The sequence below is a fragment of the Indicator indicator genome, chromosome 3 (genome assembly GCF_027791375.1).
Source record: "Indicator indicator isolate 239-I01 chromosome 3, UM_Iind_1.1, whole genome shotgun sequence".
In the NCBI taxonomy this organism is placed as follows: Eukaryota; Metazoa; Chordata; class Aves; order Piciformes; family Indicatoridae; genus Indicator; species Indicator indicator.
In genome coordinates this window covers 51,599,029-51,616,573 of record NC_072012.1, presented here as the reverse complement: position 1 = coordinate 51,616,573, position 17,545 = coordinate 51,599,029, and positions in this window count along the sequence as shown.

The following is a 17,545-nucleotide window of genomic DNA, read 5'->3' as shown; positions in this document are numbered from 1 at the left end:
CTAGCACAGGACATTATCTGAATGTGTCCCCAGAGTGAAATGGCCTCATTGAAATGAATGGCAAAACTGTCCTTGGCTTGCTTAAGAAAGACTAAACCTTGAGAAGGAACTGGCTTGTGTCATGGACATTTCCAGGGCATCTGTCACCGTTTTCTTATTATTCAAATGTATCTCAAATGAAATGCCATTACTACTACTACTACTACTACTACTACTACTACTACCACTACTACTACTAATGTGATTTATCATAGCAGTCACCAATTCTGGTTTGAGTACAAGCAGCCACAAGGATATGTAGCTGTAGCTTTTAGCTGTACCACATTCCTCTTTTCTAATTCTTCACTCAAATGTATGAGTACCTGGGGCTTCATGCTGCAGCTGGGAGGTCCATCCTCCTCTCCCTGGTACAAAGGTGAGGCAGAGAAGACAATTGTTACCTCTACACCCAACTCACCCACAGTGTTTATGTGAACATTTCTGTTCTGTGCATGCCTGGTGCCTACTCCAAGCAAGATGCTTGAGTTTCTCCAGAGTGAAAGGAGATGGATCAAGCATGTCCAGAAAATGATCTGACCCATATTTTAGATTTGTCTTTCAGTATGGGTCAGATTGGTCTCTGTGACTGCCTGTTGACAGGAAGCGTGGCCAGATCTCTCCCCCTCCTGGCATGGGGCAGAGGGTCAGTGCACAGGCAATGTGCCTCTCCTCCAGTGCATGCAACTCCTGGTATTTTGCCCACTCTCACAGATGTGTGATGCCAAAGCTACTTCATGAACATTTCTCCTCCATTGCCCCAGAAACAGTTCATTTTTCAGCACTTGCATTCTTCTCAGAAGAGGAAGGAGCTGAGCAGTCAGAGACACTTGGGAGGTGGCTTGAGGGCCTGACATGGCTCTGCTGTGACCCCTGAGGTTCTCTTTTTATTTTTTGCAAGGAATAATCTCTGACTGAAACTATCCTACCAAATGAGTTTCATCTAAACTTCAAAAACATTTCTTGGAAGAGCATTTGGCTATCTGAGAAGCCAAATGTTCATTTATTTGTTTGCTTTTTTTCCTTCTGCAGTCTCCTTAACCCACTATGTAGGATTGTTCCTCTGTCTAGTTTGCACATGCCTTGACCGCTGTCTGCCTTCTGCAGCTTCTATAGCCCTGCCTATCCTGGATTCAGCACTTACCCACATGCCTCCTGTGCCTGTCTCCTCATTACATTAAGGGAAGAGGTAACTGAATTTGGATCTTACTCACAAGGGTACAGGACTGACTCTCCTTGTGAGGCTGACCAAAACTTGATGGAGATGTCACCCTACACAGTGGAGTCCAGCCTAGCACAGAAGGCATTTGCAATTCTCTGCAGCTCCTTTTGTGTGGCTATCCAGTTGGGAATATTCAATTTTGGAACCACAAAGCGCTGTCTAAAACCAGCACAGCTGTCAATGAAAAGCAGTTTGCAAATGGAATACGGCCAGTGTCAGGAACACTGCAGAGGAACATGCCAAGAAGCAAACAGAGATGATTGCTTAAAGACCAAATTCAGAAACAAGGCTTTCCAACCAAGTCTTCACTGAACTATTAATTTGCTAATGAATAGAACAGTACTGAGCAGAATGATTGCAGGCCAAATATGACTTATCAAAGATAATGACAAATACTAACATGATTTTTTCTGCCTTTTCAAAAATGCTTACTGTCATGTCAAATTTCCTTCATACATCAAGATAAATACAATGAAAATAGACACATTAGCTAAATTATCATCAGGGAATAAATATCCCTCAAAGTTAACTATAAGTACTTACTTTAAGAAAAGTTTTTATATTCTCATCTTCTGATGATTAATTTTTTATTCATAGTCCTCTGTACCCTTCAAACAGGACATAACTTCTAGAGTTCCATTGTCTTTATTAGCAGGAAGCCTGTTTCAGTTCTCTGTACTTCGAGGCAGTAGCTGGTAAATTTTTGATCCAGTCATTGCTGGGTTGCCTGTGTCTGTTTAAAAACACAAATTGTGTCGTATGCTTCCACAAGTGTTCAGGTGAGAGGTTTTCTAACGAGTAGCAGGGCAGGCAGACGTGCTTGGCAATGGAGATCCACAGATAAATGACCTGTAGTTCACAACTGCTCTTTGGGTAACTTTGCCTTGGTGGGGCTGATGCTGCCATGTCTAAGCTAAAGGAAGCTGCTGGGACTGCAGCTGCCTGATAAATGTTTCAGCACACAGAGCTGAGAGATGCCAGCATCTCTCTATGGCTGGTACTGGCATTTAATTCCCTGCCTTCCTAAAAATCCCACTTCAGCCCACTGAGCAGCACGGACCTCCTCTGCAGGGCACAGCTCTGGTGTTACACCAGCATTGCCAACACTGTCAGATCCTGAATCTGCTTTCAGCCCTGCTGCCAGCCAGCTTGTTTGGGACCCGGCAATGATGCACGGGACAAATATAACAGCACTCAAACCTTCAGATGGAGCTGTGCAAGCCCTGACGGAAGTTTCAGCCAGTCGGCTGGAACGTGCTGTCTGCATGCCCGAGGAGCAATGCTGTGTGACAGCCACAACGCCGCGTGACAGACAGCCGCAGCGCTGTTGCAGCACCGGGCTGGTTCTTGTGCTGAGGATTTAATGGGGGCGTTTTCTCCTGCGTGGTGGCCTCTGCCTGCAGAGCTGCTGGCGGGGAGTCAGACTTGTGCTCTGAGTACTGATCCTGTCGTAGCCCTCTCCCTCTGCCTCTTTGCCTCCACCGCTTTGCGGAACGGTCATATCGTCACAAAAATGTCTGAATAACGCCACAGCTTGGTGGTTTACAATATCACGTGCTTCGGAGAAGCTGTAAATCGTGATGCATGGCACAGGGGAGTGGGAGGCAGGGAATCATCTCCAAATCTCTCTGTAAGAGTATGCTTTCTGGAGCTCAGCTGTAAGTGATTTCATATATATTTTTATATAACATATATTTATATATATACACTTCAGTTTAAAAAAAAGGATAAAGGAGTTTGGGTTTTGCTTATTGGGTAGGTGGGTATACATGGAAAGTTGTGCAGGTCCAAGTGAAGTATGGACAGAGGTGCACTGGGTGGTCCCTGTGTTCCTGGCTTGCCTGTGCCAGGATCCAGAGATCTGTTGAATGTGGACCACACTGTGAGGGGTAGAGACAGTTTACCCCAAATCAAGGTTAGTGGACAAATTCTGCTGGTTGTCATGCACCTAGGCTCTGCCTATGAGCAGGTGGAGAGTGAGCTGTGCTGTCCAAGGATGTAGGCAGCTGCAGAGGCTGCAGGTCGGTGGGGAAGAGCTGGTACTGGGGCCTGTGCTTGGGTACAGAGCAGTCCATCAGGCTGCAGTACCACTGCCCTCTGCACATCTTCTGTGCACAGCCAGAAGCACTGGGCCATTTGCCACAATGTGGTGGCATCCCTGCTTTTTCTCTGTCAGGGGTTAGACCATGGGAAATCACAGAATATCCCAAATGATGGCAGCACTGAGAAACATTAACTCTTGGATGCCTTGAGTATGGGAAGATCCCCCTCTCCTTCCTGTCACCTTTTTTCCCCCACGCATCCTCAGGAGCTGGAAAATGAGAAATCACTGTGGAGTTTGGGTCCTAATGAGATCCTTTCTTCCCTCCCTGATGCTCTATGTAAAGCAGTGTCACCATGAAAGAGACACCAAGAAGGTTGGCCACCACACCTGCACACAAGAGTGTGGCCAAGCACAAGGCTGGGTTTGTTCAAGGCAGCCTTGTGCTGAGGGGGTAGTGCTGGTCAATAGCTATGAGACAGAATCATAGAATCATAGAATCAGTCAAGGTTGGAAGGGACCACAAGGATCAGTCAGTTCCAAACCCCCTGCAAGGGCAGGGACACCTCACACTACATCAGGCTGGCCAGAGCCTCATCCAGCCTGGCCTTAAACACCTCCAGGGATGGGGCCCCAGCCACCTCCCTGGACAACCCATTCCAGGCTCTCACCACTCTCATGGTGAAGAACTTCTTCCTGACTTCCAGCTTGAATCTCCCCACTTCCAGCTTTATTCCATTCCCCCAGTCCTATCACTGATATCCTAAAAAGTCCCTCCTCAGCTTTCTTGTAGGCCCCCTTCAGATATTGAAAAGCCACAACAAGGTCATCTCAGAGCTTTCTCTTCTCCAGACTGAACAGCCCCAACTCTTCCAGTCTGTCCTCACAGGAGAGGTGCTCCAGCCCTCTGCTCATCCTGGTGGCCCTCCTCTGGACACCTTCCAGCACCTCCAGATCCCTCTTGTAATAGGGGCTCCAGAACTGGACACAGTACTCCAGGTGGGGTCTCACCAGAGCTGAGCAGAGGGGGATAATCACCTCCCTTGACCTGCTGGCCACGCTTCTCTTGATGCAGCCCAGGATCTGGTTGACTTTCTGGGCTGCAAGTGCACATTGACAGCTCATGTTGAGCTTCTCGTCCACCAGCACCCCCAAGTCCCTCTCCTCCGGGCTGCTGTGTCAGTGTGAGCTGAAATTCCCCCCCCCACCGGCAATAACCAGGCTAGCCCAGTCTGGAAGCAAATGAAAGCTGTATTTACAAAGCAGAATCTACAATCTATGATGAAATGCAATGAATATGTACCAATATACAAAATTCACAACATTTACAAATATATACAATCAACAGAAAACACAACCAATCTCCCTTTGCTTCCCCCCAAAGGGGACCCTTCCCAAAGGGGCCTCCCTCTCCCAGAAGCTTCCCTCCCCAGACCCCCCTTGGACAGAAAGCAGAGTTAGTTAGAGCAGAAAGTTATTAACTTAGCTGCCAAGGTCAGTGTGTTATCTTCAACCAGAAGAGAAGAAGAAGAAAACAGCAGCCAGACAGCCCAGCAACTGCCCCGACTGCAGAACGCAGAATGTGCAGAGTGCCTACTTTGTTTCGGGTAATACTTCTTAAACATTTCCATCTATCCAATGGAAGTGTTTAGAACAATCAGTATTTTGCTTTCTTACACCCAATAGTGACTTATTTACACTCTTTCACTTTCTCTGTTCTGAACTTTGCAAGGAAAAATTAAAAAGACAGTTTCAAACCATCACAGCTGCTTTCTAGCCAGTCACTGCCCAGCCTGGATTTGTGCTTGGGATTGCCTTGAGATGCAGTTGTGCTGTTCATTTTGCACAAGGGTTGGTCTGGTTCTGTCTGGCATTGGGTTAATATTTTTCATATGGGATGCTTTTTGAATTGCAAACAGAACAGAATTGATAACACACCCATGTATGAACTGCTGCTGAATGGTGGCTACACAGGGCCAAAGGCCTTTGCTGCTTCTCAGACTGCCCTGCAGCCAGGCTTGGGGCACACATGAAGCTGTGAGGTGACAGAAGAGGGGCAGCTGATGCCAGATCACCATATGTTCAGCAACAAAGGTCCCTCCTGAGGAGGCAGGAGGGAGAAACTTGCCATGGCTGCTGTTGCTGGGGGACTGGCTAAGCATCTGCTGGCTGCTGGTAAGGAAGTTTTTTGCGGGGGTTGCAGCACTTGTTTTTCTTATTTTTTTTAATGTTATTTTATTTTACTTATTTAACTGTTTTATCTCAAACCAGGAGGTTTTCCACTTACATATTATTTCAGAACCTGCTTTTTGACATGGTTGAAGTGATAATAGGGCTTGTTTGCCTATGTGATTTTCACTCCAATTATTCCTACTTCTAAGTAGGAAATATTTTTTCCCCCCACACTGTTTTCTGTTTCAAGACAAATGAGGCAATTTCAGGGTAATACTAACAGCACAGAAGCTGGTGTTGAAAGGTGAGTGCCAGATCACAGTTTCACAGCCTTTAGCCTCATCAGAATTACAAAGTCACTAGTATTTCTGAATTAATCTTACATAATTTCAAATGGGTTTCTGTTAAAAATCATATTAAAGTAATACATGTGATCACCTCCTCTCTCAAATGATTCAAACAGAAACAAATAAACAAGGGAGAAATGCTGCCCTTTCATTAGCACTGTGGACCTCTGGTAATGAGTTCTATGGAGACATTGTCAAACACACAAGGAAGGATCCCAGGAACTCTCCTTCAAGCCCCTGTTTGACTTCATGTGCCTCTGCAGGAGAACTCCTGGCTCAGCAGAGACAGGTGAGCATCATGAACAGGTCTGCTCTGGTTCTTCAAACTTCTGCCTTGCTGCTGGTCCACAGAGGCTCCAGGTGAAAACATTAGGCTGCTTGGTTCTGTAGGCAAGGACCCTGACAAGCTGGGATCAATCTGGGTATGGCAAATGGAGTAGATCTGCTCCAGATGTGGGAACCAAAGCTCTGTTGGAAAGAGCCCTTCCTTGTATGCACGTCAAACCATAACATAACTTCTCTGACATTGCCACACACCAAGCTTCAGATGACACAAAGCTGCAGCGAGGTTGTGAGCAATGAGGCACTGCCAGAGACTGGAAGCTCCAGATGCTACCAATTCCTCTGTCATGCTGCTCTAGCATGTAGTAAAGTAAAATTCTAGTCACCCCAAAGAGAATACTTTATCCCTTCTCACCAGACAATTCCATGAGAAGAGCATGTGAGTGCAGTGAGTGCAAATGACCTGCATGTTCCAGACCTTAGCACTGGATTTTCAGAGGTACTAGGACTAATGTTTTGACAGTTTTCCCTTTCATCAGCTGCCTGGAAAGCACAGGGAAGCCACAGCCATGCCTAGCAGCTGTGTTAAGACTGCTGAATTAGACTGCTTGGTGCCACAAGCCAGCGAAGCCATGGCAGGAGACATCTCCTTCCTCTGGGGAAAGTTGTTTGCGGTTCAGGTCATTCTTGCTAAGCACAACTTCGGTTTTGGGCAGCATCCCCACAGACTCCATTCTCTCAGCATAGGAGCACTTCACAGCCTGCTCCTGGCTTTAGTTCTGATGAAACGACTCCGCCTCTGGGAGCCTTACTCCGTGAATCTGCATCACAAAGAAACTGAGCAGCTTTTAGTTTTTTTCCTGTAGAAAGACGGAAGAAAAATCTATACTTGCAAAGCAGTACTGTGTAGCTTTGGAATACCGTTATAATGATTGTCAAAATTATGTTGACAAGGAAATCCCAGAAAAAATAACTGAAGGATGCAAAATTAATGTAATCTAATGGTTGTCTGTTAGTGCACTTCATTAGTTTTCACCTCCCGAGTCTTTCACCAGAAAGATTTCTATTTGCTGGTCATAAACAATCCAACTACTACAATAACAAAAGTAGTTCATCACTAATCATCCCAAATAACGTCTTGGGGTTTTCTCATCTTGATTACACTGATTTTTTTTTTTTACCACCTAAATAAAGACTGTAAAAATAACTCTCCTTTACTGTTTTTGTACTATTTGATCCTATCAAAGATGTGTCTTTCTCTTGTGGAGTAGAGAGGCACACAGGTTTCCCCAACACTAACCTTTAACTGATAGCCTGTAAAGAAGCGATAGTGTAAGGTCATACTGGGGGGTAATAGTGACAGCTGTGTTGTGTGAGTGGTGTCCAAAGGTAAGGGTTCTCAATCTTTTTGCTTCCCTCCTCATGCATCAACAGCTTTGTGAGAACCATTCTGAGTGGTATTATCATGAACTATTTTTAAGAAGCTTTGATGGCAAACTGGAAGTAGTGCATTGTATAAGAACTCTTCACTGAACTTCCATTTTAACAAAGTAATTTTTGGATGCCATATGTATAAGCCCTTTCCAGTGAGACTGCATTCAGCTGTCATCAATATCATTAAACATTTGCTGAATCTGCTTTAGCTTCTGGGTAAGCTGTTTCTGACATGGTAGCCTTGACTCATCGATGGAGACACAGGCACAGTTCTGAAGAGGAGCAGCAAAGTGCCTTGTGCAGTGTTGGTATTTAACCATACTCCTGCTTGTCATGCCGACTCTGAACAGGCTGAATCTCAGCAAACAGAGAAATGAGCTCTTCTGCTGCCAGCGTGGGACAGGCATAAACATTTTCACCATTCCCCCCACCAGCAGTCATTAAACCATTCAAGCCTCCCTAACTGGCACAAGCACTATTCAAACACTCCTAATAACACCAATACTGAATGTCTCATAGCCTCTTTTGTTAACATCACAGCCAACATTTTTCTGGGGAAGACATTTTTTCTTGCCCTGTAGGATTGGGAGCCTAAGGAACTGAAATGGATAGGGGTATGAGCACTAAGAGAGCACATCGAGGTGTATGGCCCACTGCACTGTGGGGTGCTCGTCAGGGCTGAACAAGGAGCCCAAATCAGCTATGTACCAGGCTGCTCCCCAGTCAGAATATTATGGAACCATGTCAACAAACCTGTCTAGGGGAAATAGAGAAAAACACCAGGCCTGCACCTATGAAAGAAATGAGAAAGCTTTGCTGTTCTGGTGACCTTGTCCATACCTCAGAGCAGTTTGTTCTCAGAGCTTTCTAAAGGGTGTCTCATGCAAATTGGCTAATGGAGAGATCTGACACAGGCACATTGGCTTTGGAGGCAGCGTTCCTGTCACTGACATTGGATGCACATGGTTCACTTTCTGGCCTTCACCTACGGATGTGAGAAGACTCAAATTGTTGCCATCATACTCATGGCCAGAATAAAGTTGAGTTGTAGAAGGAATAAATAAGAAGTAAAGAGAAATACAAGGACAATAACTCTTCTTCAGTTGATGTGGTTTTATGCCTTACTCTGAGTCTCAATACGGAGTCCTTACACAAATGTAATTCTCCTGGCTCCCAGAAGAAGTCTATGAAAGGCTTTGACAGAAGCAGTCAGAATGATGGGCTGCAAATTCTGTGTATTGCTTGATAGCTTCTGCCCACATCTCATACATTCCTCACCAGGAGCAAGATACATTTAGAACTGTGACTTTTGCAGAAAATTCATATCAAAGTGCCCCCTGGCTTGCAGGTTGGCCCTAAGCACGTTGTTGTTCTTTTCTTCAAAGCAGCCTCCAAATGCCAGCTGCTTTCACATTTTCAAACCAGAGTGGTCCAGTGGAATTCTCTTTCAAAACTGCAAGGATATAAAGAACATCGATGCAAGATTAAGTAATTATCTATAACTTACAATAGAAAAGAGGATCTGCATATTGAGAAAAATAGGATTGCAGGAAAAAGAATTAGTGAATGCTGTCATGTGCAGACATCAGAAGCCAGTGGGTTGTACACAGTGTGCCAGAGGCAGACATTTTGGAGTATGAGTGTGTCTTTGTGCAGGGCAGGAAGAAACCAGCAAAGCTGCAAGAGAAAAATAACGTGCTGAGTCTCCAAGTTTTACAGTCACTCACCCAAAGCCTGCCCCTGAGAAGACGAATGTCCTAGAAATGTATCTATGAAAGGAACTCTACGTTGCCTGTCCAGCCCTGAGAGTGAAAACCAGCAAAAGAGTAAAGGAATGGCTATCAGGAGTAAAATCAGGAGCAAAAATTCAGTTTTAAAGTTTAGCCCCTCTTAGTCCTTTTTGAGGATGGGAACGGATGTAGAAAATTATGTCCTGCAATGAATCTTGGGGAAAAATGATCCTTGTGTTTGCAGTTATATATATATATGTAATTATATATATTTAATACGTTTGAAGCCCACAGATGAAATCTTAGCAGACATTCTGGACCAAATTCTTATTCCCCTCTTCTAAGCTTACTCCTTCTCCAAAGATGCATGTTTTTGTTTTTCATCAAGTGAAGCAAACCTTTTCATCAGGTGAAGCTTACTGTGCTCCAGGCAGCAAGCCTTTGCCTTTTGTGTACTACCACCATGGGCTGTTTCACTTGGCTTGGCTTGTGTTTTGGCACATGTGATAAACCTTTAGGCTTTCTGTGATGCCACAGTTCATCTGAGGTCAATCTAAAATGTCTCTGGTTCCCTTCTGAAATGTTTCAATCCCTGAGTGACCCTCACACAGCCTTTAAAATGCATTTCTCTGTAAGCATTCAGGAACCATGCACCATTCTGCTTCTAGAAATAATATATAACAAATTCCATTGCAGAGAGCTCTGCCTTACACTGATGCAAGAGGCTGAGAACAGGCATTAAGTGGTAGCATTTAATGGGGATGCTAATTGCTTTAATTTCCTTCTGCCAGGCCTTGTCCTTAGCTGTGCTCACATTTAGTCTGAGTTCTGGCATGCTTTGATTGAACAGAGCAGAGTCCTGTACAGGTCCTTGCTTGCTGCACTTAAGTACAGGTATCTGTGACCACTGAGCTCTTCCCAGTCTTCCTGCTTATACCTGTCTGGAGGTGCAGGAGTTGACCCCACCCTTTGGAATGGCAATACTTGGGACATTTCCTGGTCACTCTGGTCTCCTAGAAGATGCCTCAGCTTTTTTAATATGGTCAGCAAGGCCTTTGTTGTTTGTGTGTTTGAGCATCAGGGAGGATGCGAATCTCCCGTTTTGCCTACAGCATAGTGAAAGTTGCCCAGCTCTCCATGGAGAGCTTGAAGTGTACCTAGAAAGCACACATCAGTGTTAAAGGTCTATCTGATACTCACAAGATCTAATTAAATTAATCATCATGCGTTTATTAGCCTGTTCAGGGTGTAATGTGGCTATTATTTCCTCCAGCATCTGATACAATTTTTGCAGCCTTTCACTATCACTTCTTGTGCCATCATCATTGTCTTCTGCTTCCATAAAGCTTCAGGACTCTTCAGCTTCTTGAGCTCTTGCTTGGATCTTCATCCCAAAACCACTGAAAGCCTCTGCCTAGTAATTGCTGTTATGCTGCAATAAGATGAAGCCCCAAAGCCTCAGTTCTCTAAAGATAATCTTTGGCATCCTTCCTCACATGGGAAACACTCTATTGAAGGTACCAGAGATTATGATGGTTTAGGGCAATTTTAACATCTGCATTCTTTTTCTTTTACTGAGGACTTTGTCCACAGCGATCTTCACCCTATATTGCTCATCAGCTACTCTCAGCATAGGCATTTGGAAATTGCTTCATCTTTTATCTTAGAATTTTGATTTGTACATCATTTAGCTGTCTCTGACTCAGGGTGAACTGTTTCTGAGATTGAATGTGTAAGTCCTTTACATACTGCATGTTTCTGCCAGAATCACTTGGTCATGACTGCAGACTACCCAGGTGAATGTCAGAGCTAACATCTACAGTCTGTATTCTGAGAAAAAAAGCCCTTTCCAACAGAGTAGTTAGGTACACTTGGATGTATAAAGTTATGCAAGGCCCATTGATTTTATGCCCTTAAAACATGCCTTCAAGTGTCTTGGTGCATCACCATTCTGATCAAAATCTAGGCTACAAAGTAATGCCCTCTGAGCAGATAAAGATTTTGTGAGATATTTCTGTCACATATTGCATAAAGCTTGCTTCCTTTGCTAATTGTTCAATAAGGTGACTCAGCTGCTTCTGATCATTCACAAAAATCTGATGGAAATGTTTAATCAGTTGAAGAAAATTCTGGCAATTTCAAGCTGAATTTCCCTTTCAAGGGTGACTGTAGCTTCTGCTTACTAATAATCATACAACAGGAAAAAAAGAGCCAAGCATAAATTAACCTTAAAATAGCAACACTACATGTTTAATGGCTCTGGAGACTGTGCATCTCTGGGTTATTCCTCACCATAATTATATGTCCAACAAGACTTTTACTTGGAGAATCTCATACCTTTATCCATGGTTTATGAACCCCACTGCTCTGGGCTGCTGTTCCATAGCAGTTTCTGGTCTCACCTTTACCTCAGTGTACGAAAGGATGTGGATACTCACCTCACTTACCCCCTCCACAGTTAGCACTTACATGAAAGACTCAGAGCATCCAAGACACTGCTTAGTGATGCCTAACCTCAAAGGAGTCTAATTTTCCAATACCATAAGTAAATCCTCACGGCTGCCTGCACAGCTGCCTCAGTGATGACAGCTTCTTTCCCTGTTTTAGGTGAACCAATAGCTAAGAGGTTGCTGCCCCTCCCCAGTTTTGCAACAGTGGTTTCATGTGCCCAGTTCTGGGGATGAAGATAGAGTTTCCATATCTTGAGGACAATGTCTTTGTGCACATGGCAGTGGGACTCCCATGTCCTTGAGTCCCTATTCCTTCGGCTTTCCCTCTGTTTCCTTGTCCTTGAGTTACATTCTCCAAAGCAGGACATTGCAACCTCCATAGACTTTGATCTTAAACCCTAAATATGGGTGTAGCATACAAAAAAGAGCTGACAAGATAATATTTTAGTAAGCACATTACAAATTTTTGTAAACTACAAAATAATTCCTTAGAGTATAACAGAGCTATGTCACAGAAGAGGATGACTGGTAAATTTTTAAAATGCTGAGCATGTTCAGACCACTCTGAACTACAAATTGAATAAGAAGACCTGAGTGGCAGCTGGCTTTCACTATGAGCACTAATTCAGCTTGGAGAAAGAAGTGATCAGCAGGCTGGCCGGTTCTGGGGCATGCCTAGCTGCTGAAACAAGGGACTCACAGACATAGAAAGCATCTAACTCACAGACAGGCATAAGGGAAACTCTCAGGCTGGCTGCTGCACTCACTGATCCCTCTCTTATAAACTTCATTTTTACAGCAGGTTAAAGCTCTTACTGTGCTTTCTCCACTTGGTACAAAGTGTCCTTCTGAATTAAACCCTGTTCCTGGAATACACCTCTTAAAATTTGCTCTTTTCCCCAGCATTTATCAAATATCTGTTGACCAGGATCTGCTTTCCTGTATAAGCCTTCTCAGTCCACTCCAGTAAATATATTTTAATCTTAATGATAGCATTTTCTCCTTCTTTTCTCCCTTCTCAGTTTGACTTCCTAACTGCTTATGAAGTCTTGTCTCAGATGAGATCTTTGCTTAGGTTACACAGATGAGAAGATCCTGAAAGCAGTCTCTTCAGCAGATAGAACCTGTCTACTTATGAAGAAGTTCTTTGGTACAAGGTTTATAGGGCACCCAGAGAGGCTGTGGCTGCCTCCTGCCTGGGGGTGTTCAAGGCCAGGCTGAATGAGGCCCAGAGCAGCTGAGTTTAGTGGAGAGGTACCCCTGTCTGTGGTGGGGAGGTTGGAGTAGATAATTTGTAAGATCCCTTCTAAGCTGAGCCATGCTAGGATTCGATGATTCCATACCCTTTGGAAGGCTCACCTGTGCAGAAAACGACATGTGTATCTTGTGTGCAGGATCAGGCTCCTGGAGTGCAAAGTGCTGTTTCCTACTGTCTGTGGTTTCTGGGGCTTGCAGATGACTTGAGACACTCAGGGACATACTGTGGAGATGGCAACACAGGTCTTTGGAAGGGGAGATGTGGACTGATGTATCAGAAATATGCAAGCCAGACTATTTGAATTATCTTCCCAGATTTGATGCTGACTTGCTGGAGATGTTAGGTTCAGCCTCTTCCCCAGTTCTTACAGCAGCATTAAGATTGTGATATGTGCTGAGGTCTTTATTAAAGTGAGTCTTATGAATGCCAGGATGATTATTATTTGGCTCAGAAGTGCTTACTCACATGAAAGGGTTTTTCCTTTTCAGAGGTTTGAAAGATAATTTCACTAGATTGTTCCTTTCAAGTAAAGCAATCTCCCATTTGCTGTGGTTTGCTGTGAAGCTGGTGAGTAGCTGTCGCTGCACTCCTGGCTTGCCATTCATACTCTTGAAGACTTCATCAGGGATGCTTTGATGTATGTATGGACTCTTTCCATCTGGTGTAGAGCACATTGTTTCTGTGCTTTGTAGTAAAACATAATGTGGCTTGTGGGATTTTCAGTATTTTACTCACTGCCTGAGGAAATAGAACAACACAGAGGAACTGGATAACAAGTTGACAGGCAGAAACAGAATATCTAGATTGACAGCAACCCCCCCTGTGCTCCTGGAAAGAGAGAACCACTTCTAAAACTTACACTTTCTTGTAGCTCCTTAGATTTCTGGAAAGGGAAAGGACAGTGTGTGGTATCTGGCTTGCTTCTGGCTTTGTTTTTCCCTCTTTCCTCGCTTCCCAAAGAGGCTTGCTGAAATGTCAGTGATCAACTTGTGCACATGAGCTTAACGAGCCCCCTGGCTTTGCATGCCTGGTGGCACAATTGCTCAGTTGCTATCCTCACCAGGTTGTAACAGGGTTATTAAAACTTCTTTCCATGGAAGCAAATGAATAGTGCTGGGAAGGGACCGAAGGAGCTTTAGAACCAGTTTTGCCTGGTGAGAAAGCTTGGCTTCCCAGCCAAAACTCTCTGGTGCTTGTTTGTCACATGCCAGACAGTTGAGGACTGGTCTTGGCCTAATGCAGTCTGAAAGATGCATGCAGGCAAGGTGCTAATTGCATCTCTTCTGGGGTTGTATATGGTGTGACCAAATTTGGGACATGTTATCACCACTGAGAGACTGTTCCATGTACTGTGGGCCTGCTTCTCAGATGCTCTGCTGTAAGCATGTTATGAGAGCTGACACAGAAGAGAATGAGAATGAAAAAATGCAGACATCATGTTGAATTTGTGATTCAGATTGAAGTGCATTAATAATACATTGAACACATGTATTATATATACGGAGGTTCCTACTGGAACATTTCTTGAGGGCAATTGAATTTTAGTGCCATAGAAGAATGAGAACAGTTTTAGAGAAAATGTAGATTACTGTCATTTCTCTTCTGAATTTTATTGAGCAATAATTTTGAACAGTGACAGGGTTTACACAGGATGTATGGCAGGAAACTCAACCTCGTTAAAATCTGCATCCCCTCCTCTGGCCACAGTGTTAGATCTTACTGGTCTCTTTGGTAAGGGAAGAATGAAAAATATGCTGCAGGTTACAAGTCCAAAAATCAGAAGGAATAAGTCCAAGAAAATCTGTTGATGCTGGAATTGAAGCCCTCTGACTGAAATCACATTCTTCCCAGGAAGCCAACCCACTCATCTTATTAAGAATACATGAATTAGTGGAAGCTTTCTGAATACTTATTTATCATCTTAAGGGTCCAGCAGAATTTCTCAGAGTTCCTCCCTCTTCCTTGAGAAGGCAGCGAGAGGCAGACCAGGGACACAGTCACAACAGATGTGCTGATCCCCTCTCTGTCTAAGCCTTTCCACACAACCCCTTTCCTTTTACAGAATGTCAGATGTGCTTTCAATGTGCCATTTCCTGAAAGCAGCTGAGCTGATAACGTGACGTGTGGGCCTCAAGAGAAAAAAGGAGATTTGCATATGCCAGAGGACAAACACTGCTACCTTCTTAGCTAGCTTTAAAATCTCCTTCTGAGTATACAACCTCTTTGCTCTTCCCCAGACCTTCAGCTTAGAGGCAGGTCAGGTGGTCTTAGATGAAAGTCTCCCCAGAGACAAAAGTGCTTGTTTCTTCCATGGAAAGTTTAGTAAAGGTCCTCTGTCCTTGGAGAGAGACAAGAGAAAGCTTGCAGTGCCTGTTAGTAGTGAACCCAAACTCTGGATCTTTCCTTTCCACACACAGACTTTTCTGTTGAGAGAATGCCTGGGGACAACCAAGGGTTGTGTTTGGCCCTGAACATCCTTTCTGCCAAATGTGAACATTTCATGCTGAGAGGACATTCCTTTCATGCTCCCTGCCTGGGCCATGTTGGCAGCTTTGGGCCATTAGAAATTACCTGGATGCCTGCTTACAGTTCAGTGCCTTTCTGCTTCCATGAATTTAGCGCAAAAAGAAACAAAAGCCAAGGGGAGCACAGCTACTCCATCACTCAGAGAGTCCTTTGAGGTGCTAAGCATGGGGAGATCGTCAGCCTTATACAGGATATTCAGCCCATAGCTGAACCTTGCGGGATTATGGATTTCTCTCCCTCAGCTGCTGCTGTAGCTAGAATAGGAATTTTGCTCCCTCCTTCTTGAACTCACCAGCCCTTAGTGTTGCTGCTGTCTCCACATTGGGACTTTCCCTTCAGAGCTGAGAAGGTTGGTCTCTCAATTATAAGGGTCAATTTTTGTTTTCAGAAGTGCTACCCAGATGCAGGAACTGGATGCAGCAGGAGAGGTTAGGATATTGCCTGTTGTGAGCTCACTCTAGCTGGAGACCTGACCTGCTTTTGCTCTCAGTTGGAAAGAAATTGATTACATGAGGATTGTATGTCAAAACTTTCCCTTGATGTGATGACTAAACCAGTTTTGCTTATTTGCTTTTTGGTTGATTAATTGGTTTTTAGGGGTTTGCTTGTTTGTTTGTTTGCTTCTTGCTTTTGGTTTGTTTTTAAATGAAAGCTGTGATCTTGATGGGATCTCAGGATTCAGAGATCTGACTGACCATGCTCATGACTGTGCATGAGTCCTGTATTCTCAACTGTGCTTAGGTGCATAAATTCTTAGGGGATCAGTAACATAGCACCTATGTCAATAACATGCCTCGGCTGTCAATTTCCAGTTCTAGTGCCAACAGACGGTCAGAAGGGAAGAAAACACTCTTCCAAACTAAGGATTATAAATGTCTTAGCTGAAAATCAAACCAAAATCCTTGCTGGACCTTTTCAGTTTGTCAGGGGAAAACCACTCTGCTTAGAGGGGGAAGAGTCCATTAACATCAACACCTCTTTGCTCTGCCCTAGCCCTGTTTGTCCAACTGCAATGAAACAGACACAATTCTTCTGTTCAGTACTCTGCCATGGAGCTAGGCCTTCAGGTCAAGATGAGCAAAAATGGTGATAAGTCCCATGCTGCATTTCCTTCAGTGTTTTAAAAAGACTTGAATATTGGTGTAGGCAATAGAATCCTGACCTAGGAACAAGGGCTGGAAAGGAGTCACTTCAACTTACTGAAAGTGAAACAAAATACCCAACCTCCTAAAGACACTAAGAATGGAAGAGAGAGTTAAAATCATTAGGCTTGGAAAGCAGTCTTTTATAGCTCAGCAGAAGATGTAGATCTCTTGAACAAAGAGACCAGGAGAGTGAGAGCCTTTGAGACCAAAACACAGACTTTGTAAGTGAAGTCCTAGTCTGGCAGAGCAATTAATTAAACCAAGTCCAAGTATGTGACTCAGTAAAGACAACAGAGCAGTAACTTAGACAAGGCAAAAGAGAGAAAGGTTTTGCATGAGGTTTGCCTATGAACAGGTTGCCAAGGCTCCCTGTGCTGGTTTGAGGCCAGACAGATCCTCTCTTGCCCCAAGAGGGACAAAAGAATGACACTCACACAAATGGATTGAAGAGTGATGGAAAGTTTAAATGGGAAAGCAATTGGTGAAACTACAGAAAACTACAAACATAGTGACAAGAACATCCCAAAGTGTACAGAGTCCCTTACACAAAACCCAAAGGCTTCCCAATTCTTCCCTTCTCCCACCTGAGGGTATACCCCAAACCCCCAGGGCTCTTTCTTCCCCCTCCCACTGCTAGTCTAGTCTCAGGCTGGCCAGGTCTGAAACTGCCCCCCTCCTCCTTTCTCCTCCTGGCATTAGTCCTAGACAGGCCTAAGAGGCCTTGAGATACTCCCCCACCATTACCCGACAAGAGAGCATCTCCCATGGGAACAGAGAGGGAAGAAAGAGGCAGAGAATGACTTTACAGCTAGATTGATGGGGGCAGGATTTCTGGGTAGAAACGCGCCATGTCCTGTGTCCACCTTAGTGGGTGGACATTCAGGACACCAGAGGTGTAGCTT